Here is a 26,599-nt window from a genome sequence, read left to right as displayed (position 1 = left end):
CTGCCTCTCTCCTCTGGAACAACCTCCCCCTTCCTCTCCGTCTTGAGTCGGATAGCCTTAAATTCTGCTAGTTTCTCAAGACTTTCCTCTTCTCTTCCTCCTTCCCCCTCTTTCTCCCTTGCTAAACCCCACAGTTGCTGAGAAGGTGTCCTGAGCCCTTATGTGTCCTTCTGGGTCCTGGCCTTCCGTCCAATCGCCGTCAGCTTCTGCTCTCCCCCTCCACTTGCCTTTGGGCACACACTGGCCTTTGCTGTCCCACGGCCTGCACTTATTGTAATGGCAGGTGACCACTCTTTACCAAGTGGTCTCTGCCAGGCACTTACCTGCTGTCTTGCAACTGACTCCCTGGCAGTTCCTCATCTGTGGAACCTCTAGCACTTGCCCCCCTCCCTTGTCCCTACTCTCTCTGAACATGCATGTTGCGAATGTTCACAAGGCCTAGTGGGATCACCTTTGTCTTTGTTAATCATTGTTATTTTATTTGCCTTTTGTTCCCTTGTTCCCTCCCCTTTGCCCTGTGGGCACTTTGAAACACAATTTCTTGTTGCAGAAGCGCCTTACAAATGCACGATAAAACAAAACAAACCAAACAAAACTTGTTGCAGAGGGATTCTGCATGCCATAGGCCAAGTAAAAGTGTTTAGAAGTTGAGCGAGAGGAGCAGGTGTTGTGCGGCAGGCCAGGGGCATAGAGATCCTGGGAGAATTGGAGCATGTTGTTTGGGGGGCGGGGGAGATGGAGTGGTGAGTGATGCAGAAGTTAGGCCAAGTGGAGGCTGAGAGCTATGAGAAGATGGAGAAGAAGGCGGAATGCAACAAAGTCCAGATGCATGTGTTGGGTTGAAGAAATAGGCAAGTGAAGACAAGCAAGAAAGGGTGCAGCCCAAGAGAGAGAAAGGGTAGGTGGGTGAGCGGAACGGGAAGGGGTGGAAGGTTCACTGTGACAAAGTCCTGACTTGAGCAAGGGTTCTGGCCCAAGGCCTTTTCCATTCCTAACCAGCCCAAACAGGCAGTTGCCCGTTGCTGCTTTTAGCACTTAGCTGCAAATACCTGGGCTGTGGACGCCCAAGGAGACTGAAGAAGGGAGTCTGTGTGTCACAGTGCTCCAAATGACTTGCAGGCTTGTAGGCAGAGCCCTGTGTATTTCAGGCCCAGGGAGATTCATTGTGCAGGCAGGACCCTCAAATGGTACACAGTCTTTTGCAAAGCAGGATTCGGCCAAGAGAAAAGTAAATGTTTTCCTGGACATTTCTTATTCTCATTTTCAGGACAATGGGCCGCATGAGCTTTGTGGGAAGTACTGCCAAAATTGTAGACAATTCCTACAAATTTACCACTGAATTATGAGTGAGGCAAGGGTGGTGTTCAATTTCTGCAGTCCGGATGACTCCACAGAGATTTCAGAGGATTTATTGTGTCAGTAATTCCACTTGCAAAAAATCCATCCATTTTTGTATGTAAAGCTATGGGCGAAGGATAGCTCAGGAGAAACAACTTGTCTTGGAAGCAAGACAATGCAGTGCAACACAGGTTCGAATCCCGATCCCGTGCTTAGAAACCACTATCTGTATTAAGCGCGTCATAAAAGAGGTAAACCCCCCACTTCACGGCCAAGGTCTGAATTTGACGGTGCAGGAAATTGGCATTTAAACAGTTAACACCATTTTACCTCAATGTGTTCCTGCCCTGCCAATCTCGTAATGAGACCCTCTATCTTCAATCTAGTCCATGTCATTAGTAGGACTTGACCACCTATAGAAGAACAGTATGCATGAATGTATAAATTACTAAAATCACATTTAGATGTCAACTTGGTTCTGCGTTTTCCCCTACATGCGGACATCTCTTTTTTATTTAGAAAGCTTGGGCTGACATTGCAGAAGGCCTCTAGTTACCAAACATCAACAGAGAAATTTTTGCTTGAAAAACAATACAACTATGTCATCACCTCTTGAGATGACTTTTGAAACCTCAGAGTTGTTGCAAGCAAGAGATCCAAAATCTTCGCTTGCTTAATGCCATAGAATTAGTTCACGAAATGTAGTGGTCTGGACATTTGCTCTTACCAATTCATAAAAACATTGAAGTATTTGACATATTTTAGATCTTTCTGATCTTTCTGGACACAGAGTTGTTCTGCATAACATCGCTGGCTCAAATACTGACCACTCTCCAGCTGGGAGATTGGTTAACATTTGTAAAAAGATTAAATTTTCCTATAGAAAGGGCACATCATCAGTTTGAGATTTATTATAGAATGTCAGCACTATCAGTACAATGCCTTCCCTTAGGGCTCAATGCAGCCTGAACATTTTCACAAGCTTTCTTTGTAGTGGCACCCCACCAGTATAAAGAAATTTCACAATTTCCTTTACCTGGATGACTCTCTAACGTGAGCCCTTTCTACAGAATGGAATACATCCAGTCTTTGTTTGGATTGAGTGACTCTTCATAACTTATGGTTTTCCATCAACCTGTACAAATGTTTTCTACTTTCAATTAAGATGATTCAGTTCACAGAACTCTGGGATTGTTTCCTCCTCCAGACAGGACTGTGTCATTAAATGAAACCATCCAACATTTTTACGGAAGGAAACTGACCTGCACCTGGTTATTTCAGACACTTCTTATTTTCAAGGACTCTTGCAGTTTGATTGTACCCAGTCCAGGTGCAGGATGAGGCTCTCAAAACTTAATGTGTTCACTCTCTGGAACACATTTTTAGATTCCCAATCTGAAAGGATTGTCATGAAGGAGGAAATTGAGGGAACTCTTCACTGGTGGACTTAAGAGAACAGTTTTTTCAACGGCGCTCCTTTCCACCCTCTGTCCTCTCAGATCACATTAACCACTGACGCAACCCAGTTTGGTTGTCACCTGTCCTCACAGATCACATTAACCACTGACGCATCCCAGTTTGGTTGTCATGGGCCATTGGAAGTCAGTCATTAAGTTTATTTGGATACAAACATCCTTAAAAACCATTAGCACATTTTACAAACAATAAACCAGATAAATAATGCATATAAAACAAGCCAGTCTAAAAAACATATTCTGCAGAAATAATTGCCAACTGCAAATTTTTGAGAAGCGAAAAGCCCTACCAATGGCCTGTTTTGTTCTTGAAGTTACTTTCCTAGAATACCTCTAAGCAGATAATTATTAAAGCAAATGCCCAAATAATCAAATTCCTTGACATCTGTTATTACTGAGTTATTGCATGTCAAAGAAGTCAGTTTAATACGTTTCCTGATATATGGCACGCAAGCATAGCCGATTTGGAGGTCTTAACCTTCAAGTCTAGGTTCCTGATATAACTGATGTGCTGATTTATGTTTCTGAAGTGCAGTGGAGGGTGTCATCAGCATAAATGAGCACAGGGAACTTCTTGGTTCCCAATTTGGGGACATCAGTTCATAGTTGAGTTCATAGTTGAGTTAGGGGAATTCAAGATGCCCGCCTGCAGGGGATAGACGTGCCGGCGGAGCTCCCGGGTCCCGAAACTGGGGAATGCCCACCACCCAGTGACTGAGACAGGAATCGTGGCAGTGGACCAGAGGTGCAGACATTGTGTAATTACCCGGCAGTACGAAGCAAATTTGGAGCAGTGCAGCAGTCCGTCCCCACTGACTGCCGCGGCATCGGAGCGGCTGAGGGCGGAGTTGGGCCTGAGGATCAGGGAAGCTGAGGAATCTTAGCACGCGCCGTCCTGCCGCGTGCCGGTGCTGAGGGAGGAGGAGCTGCAGCGGAGGCCGGGGAGCGCCTGGTTGGGCGGCAGAGGAGCGGGTCGCGGCCAGCTATGGGACTGCAGGGCCCACAGAGAGGAACCTGACCCGGGTCCGGTAGGCCCAGGAGGAGGCGGGGCGGTGCGCGGCTATGCCGGTGCCCGGAGAGGCCTGAGAAGGGTGCTGTCCAGCCGCGGTACTCCGGCTGGGGGCGCCCCGCGAGGGGCTGAAGGCACCATAGGCAGAGGAGGAGGCGCGGGGCTGGGAAGGAGCCCAGCGGTGTGCCGCCCACGCCAGTGGCGGTGCGGTGAGGAGTGGAGGAGCTGGCACTGAGGAGGAGTAGAAGGCGGCCCCATTTGGGGCCGCGGAAGGTACTGGCCAGCGTGGCCGACCAGGTCCAGCTGGGGTAGCATTGTGGAGGCCCGCTCTCTGCAAAGAGGGCGGGCTGGCAGACGGCCCCACAACAGGCTAGCAGAGTAGGAAAAAAGAGCAGCGCCAGGCCAACAGCGCAGATGGCGACCATGTTGGGGGGGGTCTGTAGAAGCGTCCACTAGCGGCGCTGGAGTGATTGCCCCTAGGAGAAGGGGACCATTGATGACAGAGGTGCTTGGGGAAGCACCGGACCGGGAAGCTGCAGAGGGACCAAGCCTAAGAAGGGAGGCACTCAAGTGGCACAAAGGAAGAGCATAGCACCCAGGACCCCCAGAGCCCGTTAGCCTCCCCGGCCCCCATCAGGAGAGAAGTCAAGTGAGGGTGTCTCGCCCACCACGGAAGGGTCCATATCGGACAGCCACTGGGGCAAAGCATACACCCCCACAGCCCAATGAGGTGTGGAGCATTAAACTGGGCAGCCAGAGAAACGAAAAGCTGAAGGAGGCGCAGCAGGGAGAAGAGTCTTGATAACCCCCTGGAGTGCAAGCAGGGCCCCCTGAGCAGAGGTGAGGTTTCGGTGGGGCGGGGAGAGAACCGCATGGTCGGACCCTGCACTGACTTGGCCGCGAAAGCTAAGGGGAAGAGTGGGAGAGCACAGCCAACCTCAGGAGATGCCCCGGGTACTCACCCTACCATCTGGCCGATGCAGGAGGTGAGGGAGACAGATGAGACCATAAGAGAGGACTTAGTGAGAAGTGTCTCACCAACTGAAGGGGAGGGCACAGCCACGATGTCACAGCAGGACTTTAGGGGGGAGATGCACGGCCTGCAGACCAGCCTAACAAAGACATTTCAGGACCAATTTCAACTCCTTTTAGCTGACCTGAATTCAGCCTGCGGGGAAATAAAACAGGAGCTGCGGCAGCAGGGCGTGCAGATGGACCTGCTGGAGAGGGGCTTGCAAGAATTGTACAAGGAGGTGACGGCAAGCAGCAAAGCAATTGAAAGACTGGACGCAGCCACGCATAATTTGAGATTCAAATGGAGGACATGGAAAATAGGTCCGGTCAAATCAACATAAGAGTCAAAATGCTACTGGAAACCGTCCAAGACAAAGACTTAAAAGGGGTAGCCCAATTTATCTTCGCAGAGATCCTGGGAGTCTCGCCTCTGGAAAAGATTGAGCTTGATCGTATTCACAGAGTGGGTAGAGGGGGCACAGGGTCACAGTCGAGACCTAGAGATGTTCTGGCAGCATTCACCAGGTACGCCCAAAAGTAAGCAATCCTCCGGGAGGCAAGGAAGCAAGAGCCAATCATGTTCCATGAACACCGCACTGCGCTGTTTCAGGATTTAGCGAGCAGTACCCTGATGAAGAGGCAGTAAATGGGACCGGTTCTCAAAGTGCTTAACGAGCGAGGGATTAAATACAGGTGGACCTTCCCATTTGGATTGTTGTTCGAGTGGGAGGGGTCTCAGAGGCGAATTACCACATTACAGGAAGGGGCGAGAACTGGACCTGGACGACACCCCCATGGGATCTGGGAAGCAAACCACAACCGCTGGGCCAGAATTAAGGCCATGGGCCTGAACAACAGTGGGAGAGAAGAGAAGGAGGGTGAAGTTGAGTGGTAAGTCGAACAAGGAAAGCGACAAGAAATGCTCCGGGGAGGCGGGAGAGGGATGGACAAGAGGAGACCTAAATCACGAAACGCTATAAGGGTGGTGGGCCACTAAAGGGAGTAATTGGCAGGGGGGGAGCATCCATCTATGAACCAGAAAGGGTGGGTATACCCGAGGAGTGGGGGAGAGGGAGGCGGGCAGGGCATGCCCTTCTGGGGGTGGGAGGGAGGTTGGGTAGGAAGGGCAGCAGAGGCCTCGCACAAGGATCAAGGTATGGAGAGCAGAGATTCCATCCAACGCCAGGAGATGCAAGGGGGATCAGGAGGGATGACTAGAATGTTCCGCCGCTTGGGCACCCATAAAAGAGGACACGCTGGGGAGATCCAAGGTGTCATGGAAGTAGAGGTACATTAACCCACACTTAAGTGGCTAACACATAACGTGAGGGGCCTGAACACCCCCCTCAAGAGGAAAAAATTAGAACAATTTACAAGAAAAGAGAACCCGGACATTCTGGGATTGCAAGAAACCCATCTTAGACCCAAAGACCAGGAGCGCCTCAAGCTACGGGGGTTTGATCAGATTCTGCATGCATCGGGGGGGAGCAGGTCGGGAGGGGTAGCCCTAGCTACCAATGACTCGGTGGACTTTAGGATCTCCGAAATTATAAGAGACAATGAGGGTAGGTATATAATAGTTATAGGGATGTACCAGAGCAGTCCGTACGCTCTGGCAGTAGTGTACTCACCAAATGCAGGTCAGGAGCAATTTCTGAAACAGGTCCTGGCAAAACTAGAGGACAGGGCCCGAGGGCAAATAATTTTGTTGGGCGACCTTAACATAGCCTAGGAAAGGGATCGGGCAGGAAATAGAAGATAAGATTAGAAACTTCTTCATAATTAATCAAAGGGGGGATACAAGGGAAGAGATAAGATGGGACGCCTTCAAGGCTACGTTGAGGGGGGGGAACTAATAGCGGCAGCGACCGATAGGTAGAAGCAATTGAAAGCGCTGGAAGCACGGTTGGAAGAGGAAGTCGAAACAGCGAGGCGAAAGGCGGGGGTGACTCCGACTAGAACCTCTACGAGGGACTATCGCAGGGCACTAGGACAGTTGGAGGTCCTCCGAACCAAACAGGAAGAGGGGGCTCTTCTAAGGGTTTGTCAGCAATTCTATGCTAAAGCGAACAAGGCAGATACTCTCCTTGCACGCTTACTAAGGGGAGTGAAATCCAGAAACACAATCACGGCTCTAAAAACAGGGTCGGGGGAAAGGATCACAGAGGCAGGGGAGATACGAGAGACGTTAGTGGCTTTCTATGAATCTCTATACGCGTCACAGGACCCCCGGACTGCTCGCAGCTAGAGTTTCTAGATAAGGTGGAGCTGGGAAGGATTCGGAAGGAAGCATCAGAACTGTTGAGCGGGGAGATCAGAGAGGAGGAAGTAGTGAAGGTGATCAGAGGTTTACCTTTGAATAAGGCACCAGGCCCTGATGGCTATACTGCTGCCTTCTATAAAACGTTTGCAACTGTACTGGTCCCACACCTAACTTACCTTTTCAACACATTTAGTACAACGGGGAAAATAACTCTCGTCTATGGAGGAAGCTAGACTAACCCTTGTTCTGAAGCCCAATAAGAACCCTGAGGAGAGAACATCTTACAGACCCATTGCGTTGATTAACATCAACGCCAAGATCTTCACAAAAATATTGGTGAACAGGCTGGAGGGTCTTCTCCCGGACCTGATCCACCTGAACCAGGCGGGGTTTATAAGTGGCCGGCAGACGGCGGACAACATAAGGAAGGTGCCCCACTTGGTGGAAAAGACATATTGACAGAACGGACACTCCCGCGGTGCTCCTCTTTGGACGCAGAAAAAGCACTTGACCGCGTGGAGTGGTCTTTTCTGTTTAAGGTAATGCGGAAGATGGCTATCGGTGGGAACTTTTTACGCATGGTACAGGCCAACTACCAAACGCCCACTATGAGAATAGCGGTAAGCGGGTCTATGTCTTGGTCCATTAGAGTGAGCAGGGGTACTAAACAGGGCTGCCCCTTATCTCCTATGCTTTATGCAATCTATCTCAAACCCTACTGCAGGCGATTGGGAAGGTGGAGGGGATAAAGGGCATTCCATTTGGGGGAGTAGAACAAAAAGTAGCAGCCTTTGCCGATGATATGTTATTAACCCTGATGGCGCCAACAGAGTCCATTGGACTAAGCAGGAAATTACTGGAAGAATTCGGGGAGGCCCTGGCCTCAAGATTAATTTTGGCAAATCAGAGCTCTTGAATCTGACTCTAAGGGCGGAGGATCGGGAATCACTGAGGGGGCGGGATTAGATATCTGGGTGTGAAAATCACACCGACCTTGGCAGGTTGGTACCGAGCTAATTACCCACCGTTGTTGAAGGATATAAAACGGGACTTACGTAAGTGGAGGGGCCTTTGGATCTCGTGGCTAGGCAGGGTGGCAACGGTCAAAATGGTAACCCTCTCGCGTTTGTTGTATCTCTTCCAGGCAATACCTCAGGCAATTCCTACGGGCTTCTTTAAGGAACTGGGATCTTTGACTGGAGATTTCCTGTGGGAAGGGAAAAAACCGTGAGTCAGTAGGCATCTGTTGATGACTCCTAAACGGGAGGGGAGTCTGGCATTACTGAATTTTCAACAGTATTATGAGGCAAAGCAGTTACGGGTAATCAGAGACTAGCTCCGGGAGGGAGAGGCCACACAAGATAAGCAAGCGGTGGCACATCACAGCCTGGCGGAGGTCCTGTGGCTCCCAAAACAGCATAGGCCCAAGCATGTATATGAAAGCACCATCATGAAATTGATGGCAGAGAACTGGGACAAATTGGTGAGGAACAAAGGAATCGCGACCTTTCCCTCCCCCTTTACACCCCTGTTTCGCAATGGAGATTTCACCCCAGGGATGGAGGGAGGATCATTTAAGCAGTGGCAAGAGAGGGGCTGTAAATGGCTGGGCGATATGTTTTGGGGAGCGGGTGGAATTTTCTCCTTCGAGGAGTGTAAGAGGGAGTATGGAGTGAAGGAGGGGGAAAGGCTCAGATACGCACAGCTACGCCACTGGGTCCTGAATCCCGTGAACAAACAGGCCGCAACAAGGGAAAAGACACAGTTCAAGAGGTTGTTTCTGTCTGTAACGCTCACCTGATTCCCACAGAGAAGCTGACCCGAACTGGACTGCTACCGTTTCTTCTATCGTGAGGCGCAGGGCCCGGAAGATGCTCTGGACGGGGCCTCCGAATTTGGAATGCCTGGCTTGTAGAGTAGGTTTTCTGCAGGTGGAAGAAAAGGGATTGATTACCAGCTGGGGTGGATATGTGTTCCCACCAATCTCCCGTTTCTCACTCTTCTTGACCCCAACTTGGTTTCTGCGAGCTCTCACCTTAGGTATTGTAAAGATGAGCTCTCCATCCTGCTTCAGGTGCAGGGGTGCGTAGAATCCAGTTACGTCACTGGATGGGAAATAGTTGCACACACTGTGTCCTTTCGTCTCTCCTGCGGTAGCCGTAAGTATGAGTGTCTTTTCTCCACAGGAGCCGGGGCCCAGAAACCTAAAGCAGGTAAGTCTCTTGGTGAGTATTTGTTCTCCGTGCTTAGTTAGTGCTCACCATGTATTCCTCTTAAGCAGGTGCTGGGAGGTAGCTGGCGTCGTAGCCGCGGTGGAGGAAGGTAAGTGAAAGAAAAGCGACTGCTTACTTCTAATGATTGTCTTTTTCTGCTTACAGGTGCCGAGATGCTGCCGGCGACACAGCCGCTGTCGCGCGTGATGAGGCACGTAAGTAAGTGGAAGAAATGTGGCCGCTTTAGAGCGGGCACCTCTAATGATTGTCTTTTTCTGTTTTTCAGGTGCCGAGATGCTGTCGGCGTCGTGGCCTCGGTGGAGTTCGGCGAGGCCACGGATGGGTAAGGCAAGGCGGCGCAGCTGCGAGCGTTTGAGAGCGCTGCTAATCTTGTACCTTTCCTTTGCAGGATCGTCGGAGGTAGGATTGCTGAGGCCGGATTCCGGTAAGTATAATTTCTAATGCTCGCCTTCTCTTTTCTTGTCTGTTTGCAGGTGTTCCGGGTGCTGGCGGGCGTGTCAGGAGCCAGGATGCAGGAGCCTACTCGGTGAGCGTCCTGCTGCTGATGCAGAATAACGCAAAGCACGTGTATTCCATCGGGCGTGGTTTAAATAGCAGAGAAGTGCTTCAGGTGTGTGTTCTTCCACCGGCCCCACCCAGGTAAGAAAAGAGTTCCTGAATAGAGAAAATAGTTCCTCCCAGCCCTGATGGCTGGGGACTTCAGCCAGACTGGATTGTTCTGGGTAAGTATGCAGCATGGTCTGCCTCAGGTAAGTCCACCCAAGCATTATTACACAGTTTATCAATATGAGCCCGGCGCCTATGGCGCCGGGACTGAAGTCCTTTATGAGCCTGGCGCCAAAGGCACCAGGACACGGTCCAAAGGGCCCCTGTAGGGGTCTGCTGGGTCCGGAGATGTGAAAGAAGGGTCTGCTTCCTGGGGCGCTGGGCCAGTCCTGGCTCCTCGGGAGTAGTGCTCATGACACTGTCCAATGATGGGTTCAAGGGTCTAATATCTAATCTATGTAAGATTTTGGACGAAGCAACTGCCAGATGTCATTGGTCGTATATGCGGAGGTGGGAACGGATCTTGGGAAGGGCAATCGAGCGAGAAGAGTGGGAAAGGTTATGGAGGAAAATTCCCAAACTGGTCAAAGCTGCAGGAAATGTGGTACAAGATCTTGTTCGGGTGGCACTGTACACCAGCCTGTCTTCGGGTGATATATCCTACTACCTCTGGGCACTGTTGGCGGGGTTGTGGAATGGAGGGCACGACGCAGCACATCTGGTGGACATGTCCAAAAATGAGGCCCTTTTGGCTGGAGGTCCAGAGGGCTCAGGACAAGCATACGGACCAGGAAGTAGCAGACCCCCAGAGGAGGTCCTTCTAGGAGTTGGGTGGGTTATCAGTGAAGGGGGCGGCCTAAATCCCGGGGGAAGGCACGGGCGATCCTTATAATTGCAGCTATGACAGTAATAGCACAGAGGTGGAAGAGTAAGGAGGTCCCTCTTCTACAGGACTTGTTGCAGAAACTCTGGGAAATTGTGGCACTTGAATGGGCAACATATGCGAAGGATAACAATCTACAGTCCTTTGCAGGGGACTGGGAGGAAACTTTGGCCTTTCTTAAAGATGACTTCCGGATCAGGTGGCGTCCTCAGCACATGTGATTACCGGACTTGCAGTGAGCATTGGCGAATGACCCATGGAGGTAATGGATTATGGACAAGGAGGAGCCGTCCCAGGAGAAAGAGAGGGGGGGGGTCGCTGGGGGCCATTTTTTCTCTGTTATATAATTGACAACTTGGAGTGACTGGTCCATGGCGCTAATGGACTACGGACATAACGCAGCTGCCTTTGGGGGGAGGGAGGGTGAGGAGGTGCAGGGGGGGTTGGGAAATGCATTTTTTCTGTGTTGTAAAATCAATAAAAAGAAGTTACAAAACATAGTTGAGTTAGGGCCTTCTGTACATTTCTGACCCCAGTGCCAACAGCAAAATAGGACATACAATGCCCTCCTCCACCACTCCTTACACAGCCCACCGTGCCCTTGTGAATATTCTCTAGGGCATTGATGAAGTCCTTGGGGCAATTGAGTGATCTTTATCTATCCCATAACTTAGCCCGGTTGATGGTATCAAAAGCAGTCAACAACTTCATAAATGCTAAATAAATTGCTTTTCTTATTATAAAAAAGAGAGTCTGTCTCTACGCGATACAAATTCAGTGCTTGTTCTGAGGTTGCCAACTCTGCCCTAAACTCCAGTTGAATATCGGATCAAATATTATTTTCTTTGGTCCATTGTTTGATTTTTGGTTAGGAAACCTCTCCTGAAGATTTTGAATTGCGTATCCACAAGCGAGATCGGTCTGTAGGAAGCTGGGCTTTCTTTTTCTTTTTAAAAAATAGCATAAATGAGTTCCTGCCTCCAACTGTTTGGTACCAGGCCCAGATTTCAGAACATGTTGAGACCAATCGTAAAAATCTGAGCCCAGAATTCCGCAAGATCTTTGTACAAATGTGGCAGTGTTCCATCAGGGCCCAGACATCTGTTGGCAGCTTGTTTGTGAATAACTACCAACATTTCATCAACTGACAATTCAAGATGATTAGTATCAGATAATAAACAGGGACATTCTCAGTTGTGGAGGCAGAGTATTCCATTGAATGAGCAGTAAACTGTTCATTATACAGGGTAGAAAAGTGAGTTACTCACTCATAGCCCCCAACAGAAACAGCAGCACCATTATTACTACAATTATACAGAGGACCCTTGTTCACTATGTCCCAAAACGTACGGGGGTGATTGTCAAGACCATCTGAGGTTTTCAGGACAAGCCATTGCACTTAAATCATCTTGAGTTGAAGGTGATTTCAAGAGTCTGACATTCTTAATTCCATCATTCAGGGAAAAGTGGTTCATATTTACCCTGACAACATGACCAGTATGTTTTACCTAAACGAGGTGGAGGAGCAAACTCCTACTCTGTGGTCTCCCGAGTGGTGCTATTCGCCCCAGATTTTACTTGGTGCAACCCATTTGAGGGCAGGTGGAAGTAACTGAAAGCAAGCTTCTAAAGCACACTCATCGCACAAACTTGAAATTAACAGCAGTTTGTGTCTTCCAATTTTTCAGCACTGGGGATCCCCTGAAATAAGCCTATTTGCAACAGAGAGTCGACATTAGGCCTCTGGTCTGGGAATGATGCCCTGTTCTCTGGAGGATGCTTGTATTCTAGAATTCTAGACAATTTCTTTATGCCTTTGCCTTTTCCCCCCCCTCTGTCACTGCTTGCTGAAGTTGAGGACATTTCAAAATTGAAGAAATAACCTTGCTGCAAATTTGAGCTTGTTCAGAGTGCTATGATACCCTTTCATGCTGATCTTGAGCATCTGCTTCCTTGGAAGATAGGTATCCACGTCTGAAATTTTCAGAGGGAAACATAGGCACTTTGTGTGCAGCTACAAAGGGCACCACCACGAAACGGTACAAGAGAACAATGCTAGGTTTTATCATTAGGCTATTTATAAGGGCCTAAAACCATTAAAAGCTTGCCAGGATGATGTATCTTTTTTGCAGTTCTTCTAACACATGCAATTTTCTCCTGTCCATTCAAATGCTATCTATCTTTAATTTCGCATGTCTCAGTACATCCAATGTGCTATTCTCATTGGAAAATGAAGCAGTAAAAAGTAATTTCGATGGACTACTTCACTTATACTCGTCGTACAAGGAACCAGTCATGCAAAGGGGCATCTTAGTCAGGACTCTGTTCCGAGTACAAGCACTGTAATGTGGTTCCCTCGGGAGGGTAAGACCTTCCTCCCCACCTCGCGGTGCAGGAGGCAGAAACCTCTCATTACACCATGGACTTGGGCGAACGATAAGGACGTATGCCATGATGTTGTCTCCCGAGATCAAAAGAAAAGACACTAAAAATTAGGAACTTGTGGGCCAGTATCTCGTTAGCTCTATTGGGCAGCCTCCTGGATGCTTTACCTGCAAGATGATGGAGCAACATGGGTATACGTAGGCGCAGAGATGTCTGGTGCTGTGCCAAAAAGAATGCTCACCCACTGGTGGGTGGAGTCCAACTGAAATCTTGATCCAAAACAGTCCATAGGGCAAACCAGAAATCGGGCAGTGGAGCTCTCACAGCAGACATCCAAAAACAATCCAACATGATCTATTCTGTAGTAACAATTCTGAAAAATTACATTATACCCAATCCAAAAGTAATCCAAAAAACAATCCAGTGTCCAATCCATGGACCTAGGTCATAAAATAGTGGAAACACACATTCGGTGACTTGTTATAGGTCCATAGACCTTCAAAAGACGGGTTCTGAGTCCTCGGATGCTTAAGATTTGCATCGGAAGGCATTGAGGAGAGGGGCGGGTGGAGGCAGGATGGAGTGGGAAGGAAACCAATTGATTCCATGAGTAGCAGAATGAAGAGTAGCGGCCTTACAATGCAGGAATCTGTTGAGAAGTGGAGACCTACGTGCCGGCTCTCTTTTCCTCCTTCCAGGCCGTGACCTAGACCACGTGCCTACTGCGATGTCATGCGGCGGTGGGGATGCTGGGAGTGGTATTGTCCCCATCGCTGTTACTCCTGTAAGCCCCATGGTAGTCTCAAACTCGTGATGGATGCCTGAGCTGAGTCCTACACTTCACAGGGGTTGTGACAAACTTAATGTAATCCCAGTGGCCATCATTCATAAGCCTCTCGAAACCTATGGCTTCTTGCGATTTAGGCTTATTGACATGGAACACTGAATTCCTGTTCAGCCAGAAGGGAAGAGGGACTTCAGACCTTCATTGGAAGATAATTAAAAAAAAAAAATATATAAATTTTATTCAAACCAAACACACAGTGCAATTCGCAACAGATCCATTATTCACCCATTAATCAAGATCACTGCTACCCCCTTCAGGCCCCCCTTATGAGCCTATTTGTTCTTCGTATGCAGTATCTGCTGCGCGTAGCAGGGTCTCGCTTCCTTCTGAGTCTGTTGGATCCGATATAGATCCAAAGAGTTCTGCTATCAATAATTTCCATGCCGTCAAGGAACCTGCCTCTTCCTCCCCCCTTATGCTACTCGCCTCTTGCCATACCATTGTTTCAGCTTCCGCCCATTTCTGCAGCTCCTTCCACCACACCTCCACCCGTGGCTTGTGACATGACTTCCATCCCATAGCTATCCTTCGTTTCGCAAGCACATATGCTAAGTCTTTCAGTTTCGCAACATGTTTCAGTTTCCGTGATCTGGGGAACCCACCCAGCAGGCATGCCCACGCTGTATCTATGATTAATGTGACCCCCTTGTCTGCTAGTTTTAGTGCCACTTCACCCCAGAAGCGCTCAATCACTGGGCATGACCAAAACATGTGTGTCATGTCAGCATTTTCCGTATCACATTTGGGACACGCCTGTCGCTCAGCATTTTCAAACTTTGAAATTCTTAGAGGAGTCATGTAAGCTCTATGCGTTACATACAACTATATTTTCTTTAGTCGGGCATTCCTTGACACCTTCTTGTGGTATCCCAGGGCACGTTCCCACATTCCATCCTCAACCGGGGTCCCTACTTCCGCTTCCCAATCTAGTCTCAGTTGCGTCAGCTCCTTTCCGACCTTTGTCATCAGCATCTCATACAATCTAGAGATCTCCTGCCCACCTTCTGATATGTCATATTTCTCCAGCATGGGGTCTGGCATGGATTCACATGCTCATGAATATTCCCAGTCGTCAGGCTGGGAATCTTCGGTAAAGAAAAATCAGTATCAGTTTCGTTTCTGATCTGTCTTTCGTAGTAGTAACCAATCACTGATCTCTGCGTCATACTGACCACAGCCAATGACTGCCATCTCCCTAAGCCCCGCCTCTGGCAGCCATCTTCAGATTTTTACTGCACGTTCAAGTGTTGAGATCCTCGTGCTATTGCTCTCGAGCTTTAGTGCCTTTTTCGCGCTTTTTCTTAGGAAAATGTTCTCTTTTTCGGTCAAAAGAGCCTCAAGCTCCACCGTTTCTTTATCCGATCAACGGGGACCCGTGTCAGATTCTTCTATGCCCCTCAAGGGTGAAGATTTCATCGAGCCACGCTTTTGGAGGACTCCAGAAGTTTCTCAGGCCCATCTCGATCATGGCCCAGGAGAAGGGAAGCTCGACGCCAGGAAAGCTGTTCAGGGTCTGCCCTGGATGCCAGCTTCAGAATGTCTTTAAGGAGGACGAACACTCCCTTTGCCTCTACTGCCTGCATGAGGACAAGACGCACGTGGAGAAGGACTGTGCGTTTTGCGGCAATATGTCGGAGCGGACCATGAAGGACCTCCATCTGCGTCTCGCCAACTGGCTGGAAGGGAAGAGCCCATCAGGCGAGAAGTAGTAGTCCGAGCCGTCTTCTAAGACCTTTGAGGGCGCCCCGGCAATGGGGGCCCAACAGAAGGCCAAGCACCGCGAGTCCGCTGGCACCGGGAGCGCTGAACGGTCAGGCTCTACGGGCGCCAGGCAGGGCGCATCCTCCCCGGCGCCATCAACCACGAGCCAACGCTCTGGCTCAGGTAAGAGGAAGGCCGAGAACCTGGCGAAGCTCCTGGAGAGACCCGGTCGAGCTCGAAGGCCCCATCGGAGGGGGAGCGAGGCAGTGACCCTCCCCCCAAGGAGAAGGCGGTGAGCGCACCTAAGGTGGTGAAAGCCTTAATCCACCTGGCCAAGGCCTCTATGGAGACATTTGCGGCGGCCCTGGCTCAGCCTGTGGAGGCTACACCAGTGGTGGCGACCTCGGGGCCCAGAGTCTCCCTGCCACCGCAGAGGGAGTCCTCTTTCATGCCCATCGATAGGACCCCCGTGAAACCTCCGACGGAGAAGAAAAAGGGGGGGGCAGGAGGTCGTCGTGGATTCGGCCTCAACCTCTGAGGAGGAGCTGATCGAAGTCTTAAGCCACGGCGTTGGCGTGGAAGAAGACCAGCCCATCGGGAGGGACCCCGACGTAGGAGACGACCAGAACGTTGAGGGTGCCGACAGGGCTCCTGACCGCCCGTCGGACCCCCCTAAACCAGTGCCGCAAGACAACTCGGCGGCCATTTTGTTGGATATACAGTCCTTATGCTCGGAGATGAGGACGAGATTTCCGTTACCACCAACGGAGGAACCTCTCCCGACGGCAGACCCGGAGCCAGGCCCTTCTGGGAGCCCTCCTCCTAAGAGAAGAAGGATTCATCCTCCACCTCCTTTTCAACCATCGCGCCCTGCTCAGCCCTCCTCCCCGTCCACGACCCGTGGGGATGATACGGGAACTGACACGGCCGCGACGGGCACAGACGACGAGGTTTACGACGAGGATCTCCCGTCATCACCTCTTCCCCGGGCCTCCCCGCCCGACGAGATTGGATCGTTTCAGGCCATGATCGCCAGGGCAGCCGAGCTTTTCCAGCTCTGCCTGGAAGAGAAGAAGGAAGGTTTCCTTTATCAACGGCGCGAGACCAAGAGGAAGACGGTCCTCGCTGTACCTCTACTGGACGCTATCTGGGATGAGGGTCTCGCCCTCCTCAAGAACCCATCCACAACGCCTGCGAGAAGGGATCGGTACGACTAGAAGTACCGGGTTCCGGACGCGGCCCCCTTGTGCCTTCGGGCACAGCCGACCCCAGACTCGGTCGTCTCCGCGGCGGCCAGGAAGAAAGTGGGGGGGGCCTCGGCCTCTACGCCAACCTCCCCGCCGGACGGCGAGGGAAAGAAATTGGACACGATGGGACGCAGAGTCATCTCATCGGCAGCAACGACGATTAAGGCTGCCAACGCCTTGGCTATCGTAGCCCGCTACGACAGGGAGTTGTGGTACAAGATCGCCCCCCCTGCTGGACTTCTTACCAGACGACAAGAGGGCGGAGGCCCTAGAGATCTTGCAGGAAGGAGAAGTGGCGTCGGACCACGCCATCACGATAGCGACGGACATCGCTGACACTGGATTTCGCCAGTTGGGCAACGGCGTGTGCCTTAGACGCCATGGATGGATCAAGGCAACTGACTTCCATCAGGACGTGCAGACCAGAGTCTTGGACATGCCGTTCGACGGGAGCAACCCGTTTGGGAAAACAGTGGACGATTCCCTACAAGCCATCAAGACGGACACGGAGACGACCCGGACCCTTGGTGTTCTCCAGCAACGACGGCCGCCCTTTTGGAGCGGCGGAGGCAAGCAGGGTGCCTCCAAAGGTTCCGGCGGCGGATTTTCCACCTATCGTCAAGCGGCCCGTTCGTCGTCACAGGAAGCCTACAGGGGACGAGGCAAGTCGGGCAGACCCCGCCGTCGTCGGCAAGGAGGACAAGGCGGCAAAGCCTCGTCAAAACAGGACTGAACCGGCCGTGGGGTCAGGCCCCCACCGAAGCACCCCGGTGGGAGGCCGGCTGGCGAGCTTCGTCAGCGTGTGGGAGTCCATCTCCACTGAGCGTTGGGTGCTGGACGCCCTGGCCCAGGTCACGCGCTCGAGTTTCTAAAGAAGTGCCCGCGCGTCCCCCCGTGGCCAGGAGGGAACATCACGTCCCTCAACTTCTCTTGGAGGTAAAGGCGATGCTCAAAAAAGGCGCCATCGAGCTCGTCCCAAAGAGGCTTCGGGGCTCCGGAGTTTACTCAAGATACTTCCTCGTAAAGAAGACGACGGGAGGGTGGCGTCCCATCCTGGACCTACGACGACTGAACAAATTCATCAAGGCACAGAAGTTCCGGATGGTCACCCAGCATGTCCTGGGTCAACTGGAGGAGGGCGATTTCCTGTCGTTGTTGGATTTGGAGGATGCCTACTTCCATATCCCCATCCTAAAGGGACACCGAAAGTTTCTCAGATTCGTGGTCCAAGGGCGTCACTACCAGTTCGGAGCCCTTCCCTTCGGATTGAGGTCGGCACCCAGGGTGTGGCTAGAGCGCTGAAGTTCTACGTGGACCGCACGAAGAGTTTTCGGAAGACGTCACAACTTTTTGTGAACTTTGGACCTGTCAATCACGGGAAGGCTCTCTCGAAGGCTTCCATTTCCAGATGGCTCTCTGGCTGTATCATGTACTGTCGTCGGTTGGCAAACTGACCGCTGCCTGGCCGTCCGAGAGCCCATTCCACCAGAGCGATCGCAGCTACCACGGCGTTCCTATCTGGTGTGCCCTTGCAGGACATCTGCAGGGCTGCTACGTGGAGGTCGACGCACACCTTCACGAAATTCTACTGCGTCGATCGGGATTCCATGGAGGAGTCCACCGTCGGCCAAGCAGTGCTGCGCAACCTGTTCGCCTAAGGTGAGCCTGGTGTGGAGGTAAGAATTGCTTAATGTTGAGTTTTGGATGTAATGCTTAATGTTGAGCCTTTGCCACCTCCCGTGGTTGTGCATGTGTGTACTGCTATGTATTCTTTTATTTATGAGCATGTGAATCCATGCCAGACCCCATGCTGAAGGAGGAACAAGTTACTTACCTGTAACTGTTGTTCTCCAGCATGGATTCACATGCGAACCCTCCCGCCTACCCCTCTGCGGCTCTTCACTTGGTCATACTGCCACTTCACGTGCTACCTAATCTGAAGATGCCTGCCAGAGTAGGGGCTTAGGGAGATGGCAGTCATTGGCTGTGGTCAGTATGACGCAGAGATCAGTGATTGGTTACTACCACGAAAGACTGATCAGAAAGAAACTGATACTGATTTTTCTTTACCGAGGATTCCCAGCCTGACGACGGGGAATATTCATGAGCATGTGAATCCATGCCAGACCCATGCTGGAGAACAACAGTTACAGGTAAGTAACTTGTTCCATAGCCCCTACAATAGCATCTGGTTCTTCTGCTAACACTGTTTCAGGCCATGTTTTCCAAATTTTCTGTACCATTCTATGATATGTTACATATTGGCCGTTATGTAATCCCTCTTCCTCAAGTCCTTTGAGCTCCCTAATGGTCCCCTCTTGCCAAACATCCCCTAACGTAACCAACCCCACCGATTCCCAGTAGGTCCTGATTATCGCCCTCAGCTGCCCATCTCCCTCCGTCAAAGCAACCAGGAGTACCTGCGGGGAGCACGGGAAAGGATCCCCCATCATCCGGCATGCTAGACGCCACATTTTCCACCCAAGCCTCATCATCCCAGGACGTTCAGCCATGTCTGAATCGGGCAGCAAGATCATTTCCTTTAAGTAAAACGGGCCGCATTCATGCCCCAACAACCTTAGTCCAGGGGTAGCTTCATCAGAGAGCCATTTTGCTACAAATTGTAGCTGGCTCGCCACATAATAAGCCTCAAAATTATGCAGTTTAATCCCTCCTTTTTCATAGACGTTCTGAAACTTCCATAGCGCCACTCTGTTTCGGGTGCCATGCCACAGGAAGTCCCTACACATACTATTTAGTTTGACAAAGAACTTCTTAGGTATCATGTATGGGATATTACTAAAATAATGTAAAAGCCTAGGCAGGACCACCATCTTAAGCATCGCCCCTCTTCCCATCATTGCTAGGGGCAACTTCTCCCAGAACCTCATGCATTTCCCAATTTTCTCAATGGCCATCTCGGTGTTGTTTGTGTTCTTCTTCTGCCGTGTGATACACGTCTATTCCTAAGTATCTTAAAGAACTAACCGCCCATGGTATCTGCAGCACCGGTAACCTTTCTGCAGGGGTTCCCGTATAGCTACCCAGCGGGAAAATGCTAGATTTCTGAGGATTCACCGCAATTCCGGACAGCCCCGCATACCTCTCCATCACATCCAGGATATACTGGAGATTTTCTTCCAGGTACATCAAGTATAATAACAAATCATCCGCATATAGGGATATCAAATGTCGTTCCCCACCCACCTCAATACCTATTGTATCATATTGTGCCTAAGGTATATTGCTAGGGGCTCTAAGGCTAGGATATAAAGCATCAAGGACCAGGGGCACCCCTGTCTGGTGCCTCTACTATGTTGCCACCGCTCTGATATCACAGAACTCGTTCGAACTCTGGCTAGCGGCTCACTGTATAATATCTTTGCCCACCTGACATAACCCGGCCCCACTCCGTACCCACCCAGGACCGCCAGCAGCCATGGCCACCTGACGGAGTCAAAAGCTTTTACCACATCTAGAGACACAACCGCCATTTCGCCTTCAATCCCACCGCCCCATTCAAGCACCCGGTGGAGTCGCCTGTGGTTTTGGGCTATGTTCCTGTTTGGAACATAGCCCGTTTGGTCTGGGTGTATTAATTTGCTAATTACTCTTCTCAATCTGTTTGCCAGGATTGCCGTCACTATCTTGCTGTCCTGGTTCAACATTGACAGCGGTCTGTAAGAGCCACAGCTATGTCCCGGCTTGTTAGGTTTGGGTAGCGGTATTATAATCGCTTCTCTGAGCGATTCCGGCAACCGCCCCTCCTCAAACGCTTCATTAAGCATCTCCAACATTGGGGGAAGCACTTCCTCGCTATACACTTTATAGAATTCACTAGGGAAACCATCCGCCCCTGGGGTTTTACTAGTGGGCAGCTGCCTCACCACTTCTTTTAACTCCTCCAAAGTAATTGGTGCATCAAGTTCTTCTTTTTCTTCTTCACTTATCCTGGGCAGTCCTATATCTTCTAGAGTGTCAGTTATCTCTTCTTGGCTGTCTCCCTCTTTATCTCTATATAGCACCCTATAATAATCCTCAAACTCCTTGTTGACTCCTCCTTGAGTGTCCACTACCCCATCATCTTCCTTCGTTATCGTTCTGATCGGGGGTCTAGGAGTATCACTCTTATATAGCCACGCTAAGAGCCGTCCTGTCTTGTCCCCTCCCGCATGCTGCCTCTCTATATACTTTTTGTAATTGAGGTTGCAGAGCCTTTCCCAGTGCTCTGCACATTTCTGCTGCTGCTTCAATACTGACTCCATGTCTATGCTGCTGCTTTTTAGTGCACCTTCTAGTTCCTTTTCTGCGCTTTTCAGGTCTGCCAAGACCCCGCCCAGCAGGCCCTTGGGATTTAGCTATGGCAACTCCCCGCATCACTACCTTAAAGGCCTCCCATAATGTACCCGCCGAGTCAACACTACCAGTGTTCACCTCAAAATAATTAATAATATCTCCTCTTATATCTTCCCTAAAGACAGAGTCTTTGAGCGCCTCTGCTCGGAGGCGCCAAGTCGGAATCCGCACCCTCGGGGGGCAGTATTGCCATCTGAGAACTAAGGGCAAGTGATCCGAAAGGACCCTCGCCTTGTATTCTATTTGAGTGATCTCTGTCGTTACATCCGGCGTGGCAAAGATGTAATCAAGCCTTGTATGTAACTGCTGCGGGGCGGAGTAGTGCGAGTACTGCTTCTCATGGGGATATTTCATTCTCCACACATCTGCCAAACCAAAATCATCTAGCACCGTCTTTAATGCTTTAGCCGCTGGGGTGGGCCTATCAATCCTGTCATCCGATCTGTCTACCTTGGGGTTCAGCACACAATTAAAGTCCCCGCCCCAGATCACAGCACTACCCACACATGCACTGAAGTTGGTGCACAGAGTTCTGAAATATGCCGCCGTGTTATGATTGGGGGCATATGTATTTACAATGCTCACCTCTCTATTCTCCACCAGCCCCTTCAGTATGACCATCCTCCCATCTGCCTCCACCATTTCTTGCAACATTTGGAACGGGACATGCAGCGCTATCCAGGTAAGCACTCCTCTAGCATAGGCAGAGTATGACGAACCCACCACAATCCCTCTCCATTTTTTCTTTACTAGCTCCATTTTTTCCTTTGTCAGATGTGTCTCCTGCAACAGCGCAACGTCTATCTTTTGCCTTTTTAGGTACAGCATGATCTTATTCCTTTTCAAATAGCTATTAAGTCCCCTGACATTCCACCCATCACCCATGTCTCGTCAATGCTCCTCTTCCTTACTTCTAACAGATCCCTTCCTCCCGCGCAAAACAAATACAACCTTCCAACTCTTCTACGTAGGCTCATGCCTATTCTTAAATTCCCCATAACTATATACACGTCAAACTCCCCACCTCCCTTCCCTCCCCCTCCCTGCCCTTCCCCAACACCCTCCCCAACTTTTGCCCAGCTCCATTCCTGGATCTCAGGCACCCCCACATCTGGCCCTGTCCAACACCCGCCTACGCTCAGGGCCCAGTAGGGTGAAGCCGCCCTAATGGCCACTCAACTACTAATATTTCGGGGTGGATTGCTCTCATCCTGTTGCTCCTATTTCCAAGTTTATTACGCTTTATGTCAATTCTATGTAACACCCTTTTACATTTTACCCATTATATTCCAGTCCATGCCGAGCCAAAGGTCCCAAAAGCTACACAATGTCTATCTGGTCTCGCTTCCCCAGTGTAACCAGGGTGACCCTCCCACTTACCCCTTCTATGTCCTGAACACCAACTCTTCATTTGTCCTGCTCCTGCCGGTCACGGGCCGCCTCTTGTTCGGGGCAACCCTGCAAGTCCAACCATGACACCATCCCCTCCGGAGTGTCAAAGAAAAGCGCTCTGCTCTTATGTAACACCTTCAGCCTTGCTGGGTACAGGAGCATGTACTTGATATCCGCTGCACGTAGCCTTCTTTTAACGGCCATGTAACTGTACCTCTGCACCAACATCGTGTAGTCCGGGTATGCTGTTATAGTGGTAGATGCTCTTTCTATTGTTCCGCCTTTACGAATATATTCTAGGATCTTCCCCCTGTCTTTATAGTCCAAGATCCTCGCGATGATCGGTCTCGGCGGAGCTCCAGGTCGTGGTTTCCTCATTAAGGCACGATGTGCCCTCTCCACCGTGAACCCTTGTGAGAGCGTGTCTGCTCCTATCTCCTGGAGGATCATGTTCTCCACATAGTTAGTAGGGTCTTGGCCTTCTTCTCCCTCCCGCAGGCCGACCACCCGTATGTTATTTCTTCTCGCCCTTCCTTCCGCTTCTTCCACCCGATTCTCAAGATTAGCAACCTGCTGTTTTAGCACATGGACTTCTTTTGCATTGCTAGTGCTGACATCTGTATTGGTCTTCACTGCGCTTTCAAGGCCACTCGTTCTCTCGGCCAGCGCCCTGACATCTTGTCGTAGCAAAGAAAGCTCAGTTCCTACCGCGTCAATCTTGTTCTCTAGGGCGGTTCGTAGGTCCGCCATTGCCGAGCTACATTTCGTGCTCAACTCCGTTATAGCCTCCAGGATCTGATGCTTGTCTCCTTCTGGGGCTTCTTCCGCAGGAGTCGCGACCGTGCACTGAGCCGATGTCGTGGGGGGTCCTCTGTGTTTGTGCAAAGACCTCCATTGTGGGTTGTTTGGTCTTGGCTCTTAATCCTTTCACCGACATAGCGCCGCCCTGCACACTTGACCAGTTTCAGTTCAGAGCTGCTATTGCGACACCTTTGTTCCTTCGGTCACTATGATAGCTGTCTTCCGGCTTGCATGTGCTATAGTGCACCCAATCGTCATTCGGATAAATTGTAGCCTCTCACGTATTATTTCACCCTTATGATTCTTATTAACTCCCACTTCAACTGGCACCTCCTCCTGAGTCCAGGTTGCTCAGGTACGTGTGTTTGGGTGCCCCCGTGTGGTAATATCAATCACGTGTGCTTATTATGTTTAGGTTCTCTTTAGTGGTTACTATGTGCCATTTTAGGGGTGCGTTAATTTACACTACAACGGTCCGTTTCGTTTGCCTTTACCGGCACACTCGTAGAGCCCCATACACGTGTGTATTACAACATTATGAAGCTGGGCACTGCTGCATCTGTTGACCGCGGCCCCCGCCAAAGTCACTGCCGACCCGCTCCCATTTACTGCACGTTTGCGCTGCCACGAAATACTAGCTTTCAAGCCCTGCCGCTCGTTATGTTTTCGGTGCCGCCCGGCGCTCGCACTACACACTTCAGTGCGATCCACTGAAATCTGCCCTGCCGAGGGCTCTCTGCTCGCGAGAGCGCCCACTGTCTACTTCGTGCAGGGGCCCGTTTCGCTTCTGTTGCGTATGTGTGCAAGCACGGTTATTTCAAGGAGGTGCTGGGAGCCGCGCCTGCACACGCCGCCCCTCTATTTTCAAGGTGTTTCTACAGGAACGCTCTCAGCCGGCGCAAAGTTATTCCAACCCCATCCCGTCAGTTCGGGACTAAAAGAAACATTGTTCCTGCAGGGCGCTGGCGGTCGCCGTCTCTCCGCTTCACTACAGCTTCAGGGTTCCAGCCACAGCAGTAAGCTCTTGCAAGCCGTCCCACGGGGCTAGTCACGAATACCTTGCCACAATATCCAACCGCTCCGATCCCTCGGGCCCGGGCGCTTTACTTTAGAAACGCGGTCTTCTTCCGGCGTGCAGTGTTTCTTCTGTGCAGCCTTCTATTCAGCGCTCCGTTCAGTCAAGAAGTATAAATATCCTTACCAAGATGCAGCCGCTTTTCCATTGTTCGCCGCCATCTTGGCAAGAAAGTATCCTCGCGGCCGCTCCAGATAAAATCAATGTATCTATTGATACATGAGCCCAAATAACTCACTGTTCAGGATACACACCATCCATGTATTCCAACGCTCGAGCATTTAATTTCCCGGCACAAGTGTCATTTTTGAAACGTAATTCTGCAATTCACTGTCAGATCAGCCGGAGCCCAGCACAAAGCACGTCCTACTCCATGGCTCTCAAGCCACGCCCCCTACCCCTTCATTGGAAGATAATTGTATCTTTTTCCATAAGGATAGAACAGTCCCATCACATCCCATTTCTTAAAAGAAATGCATCTGGACCAAGAGATAGGGCCTCATTAGGAGGTTTGCAGTGCAGGAAAAAAGTGGTGGCAATTCCGTTACTACCATTTTTTCTTACTGCAAAATTACAAATTTGAAGGAATTAACACTGGCAGACTAACCGATTTGTAACTTTTTGAAGGAAAAAGTGCAGGATTTAGCTAAAGCCTTCACTTTTCCTCCAAAATTTGTCAGAATTACCACTCGGTTATTTCGCCAAACATAAATGGGGATGAACTTAAGGTCCTTTGGGTATCGTATCATGCAGTGGATGGGAAGCAGAGTAACTCTTACACCAAATAACGGAACCAACTCAGGAAGATGGCAGGTTTGTCTGTTTTAATATCAGTTGTCTAAAACATGGAGTTACAATGGGCATCAACGGACATCACACAAGCATTCTCAAAGCATTTCATAAAAAATCATGCTTGTATAGTGCAAATTCGTCACACGTGACATCATACTACATGGCAAAATAAGCAAACCCTACGGGCGGTTGTGATACGCTCAAGGGGAACATCTAAGTATACTTTCTATACAGGGTTGGGTTGTGATAGGACATCTACTGCCAGGTGGACAACTCATGCCCATCCCTAGTGCAAGTCATCTCCAACAGTTATTAGATACATGGTACATCATTGGCTCTTAAACTATAAGGCCCTTCGTCATATGGCCTTCTACAATTGGTTTGCACACTTGTGCCAGTCTGGAACAGTCTGCTCACTAGCAGCACGTAAGCTCATAACCCAGGTGTTGGCAGGCAGACTGGACTGTACCTCCCCACCCAATTAGCCCACCATCTCTCATCACTGATGCCTTTTGCCATGAAAATTGTGCTTTGCAAGTATCCTTGCTTCTGAGAATATAAGGGTGTGCGGTCACGTGCTATCATAGTTCTGGAACTGCATGCCCAACTCTATTTGCATCCTTGACTCGTGTGACAGGAGACCGCAATTCGGCCCATCTTGCAGCATTTAATTGTCTTAAATGAATATAACTTGGCTCTCATGGTGTTCTTGCTTTGCACCTTAACAAGGAATGATTCAGCATCTCGCGTTCACTGTCTTCAAGGATAGATAACCAGTTTTGGCTGCTTCAGCCTTCATACCAGGCCAGACATCCCTTCCAGACATATCCACGATCTTGGCTACTTCTTTGCTGCAACACAGCTTTTGGACCTTCTCTTCATGGGTGTGACACAAATGTCCAGCTTCTATATAATGGCGGCTCCGTCTGCAGTCTATTCACTACGTATAGCTAGCTTCTATGACCGCTTACTCTACGTGCGTTACTGCATCTGTACAGTTATTGAATGGTTTGCATTTTCTGCAGTGCTCTTCACTTGTGCAATCTTTGTTTCGCTTATGAAAGTTTACTCAATTCTTTACTTTATCAGTTCTATACGGTCCATACACTTCTCTTCGTCAGTCAGTCTTCTCTGTGCGTCACTCTCATTTCTTGGGATATCACCAGCTCCTTTTCTTACTCTTTTCATATTCCTTCAGGGACTTCCTCCATGCGATTGTCATCTCTTTGGGAATACATCTG

General features: G+C 50.2%; 1 protein-coding gene across 3 annotated transcripts in view; it reads left to right on the top strand.

Moving 5' to 3' along the window:
* DGKH (diacylglycerol kinase eta) overlaps positions 1-26,599 on the top strand; it is a 1,951,678-nt gene that overhangs the window by 1,105,906 nt on the left and 819,173 nt on the right. The window lies entirely within an intron of this gene.

Source organism: Ambystoma mexicanum, chromosome 7q, assembly GCF_040938575.1.
Source record: "Ambystoma mexicanum isolate Mex_15411 chromosome 7q, UKY_AmexF1_1, whole genome shotgun sequence".
NCBI lineage: Eukaryota > Metazoa > Chordata > Amphibia > Caudata > Ambystomatidae > Ambystoma > Ambystoma mexicanum.
Note: the sequence above shows the minus strand (reverse complement) of the source record. Positions and strands in the feature narration are given on the sequence as shown.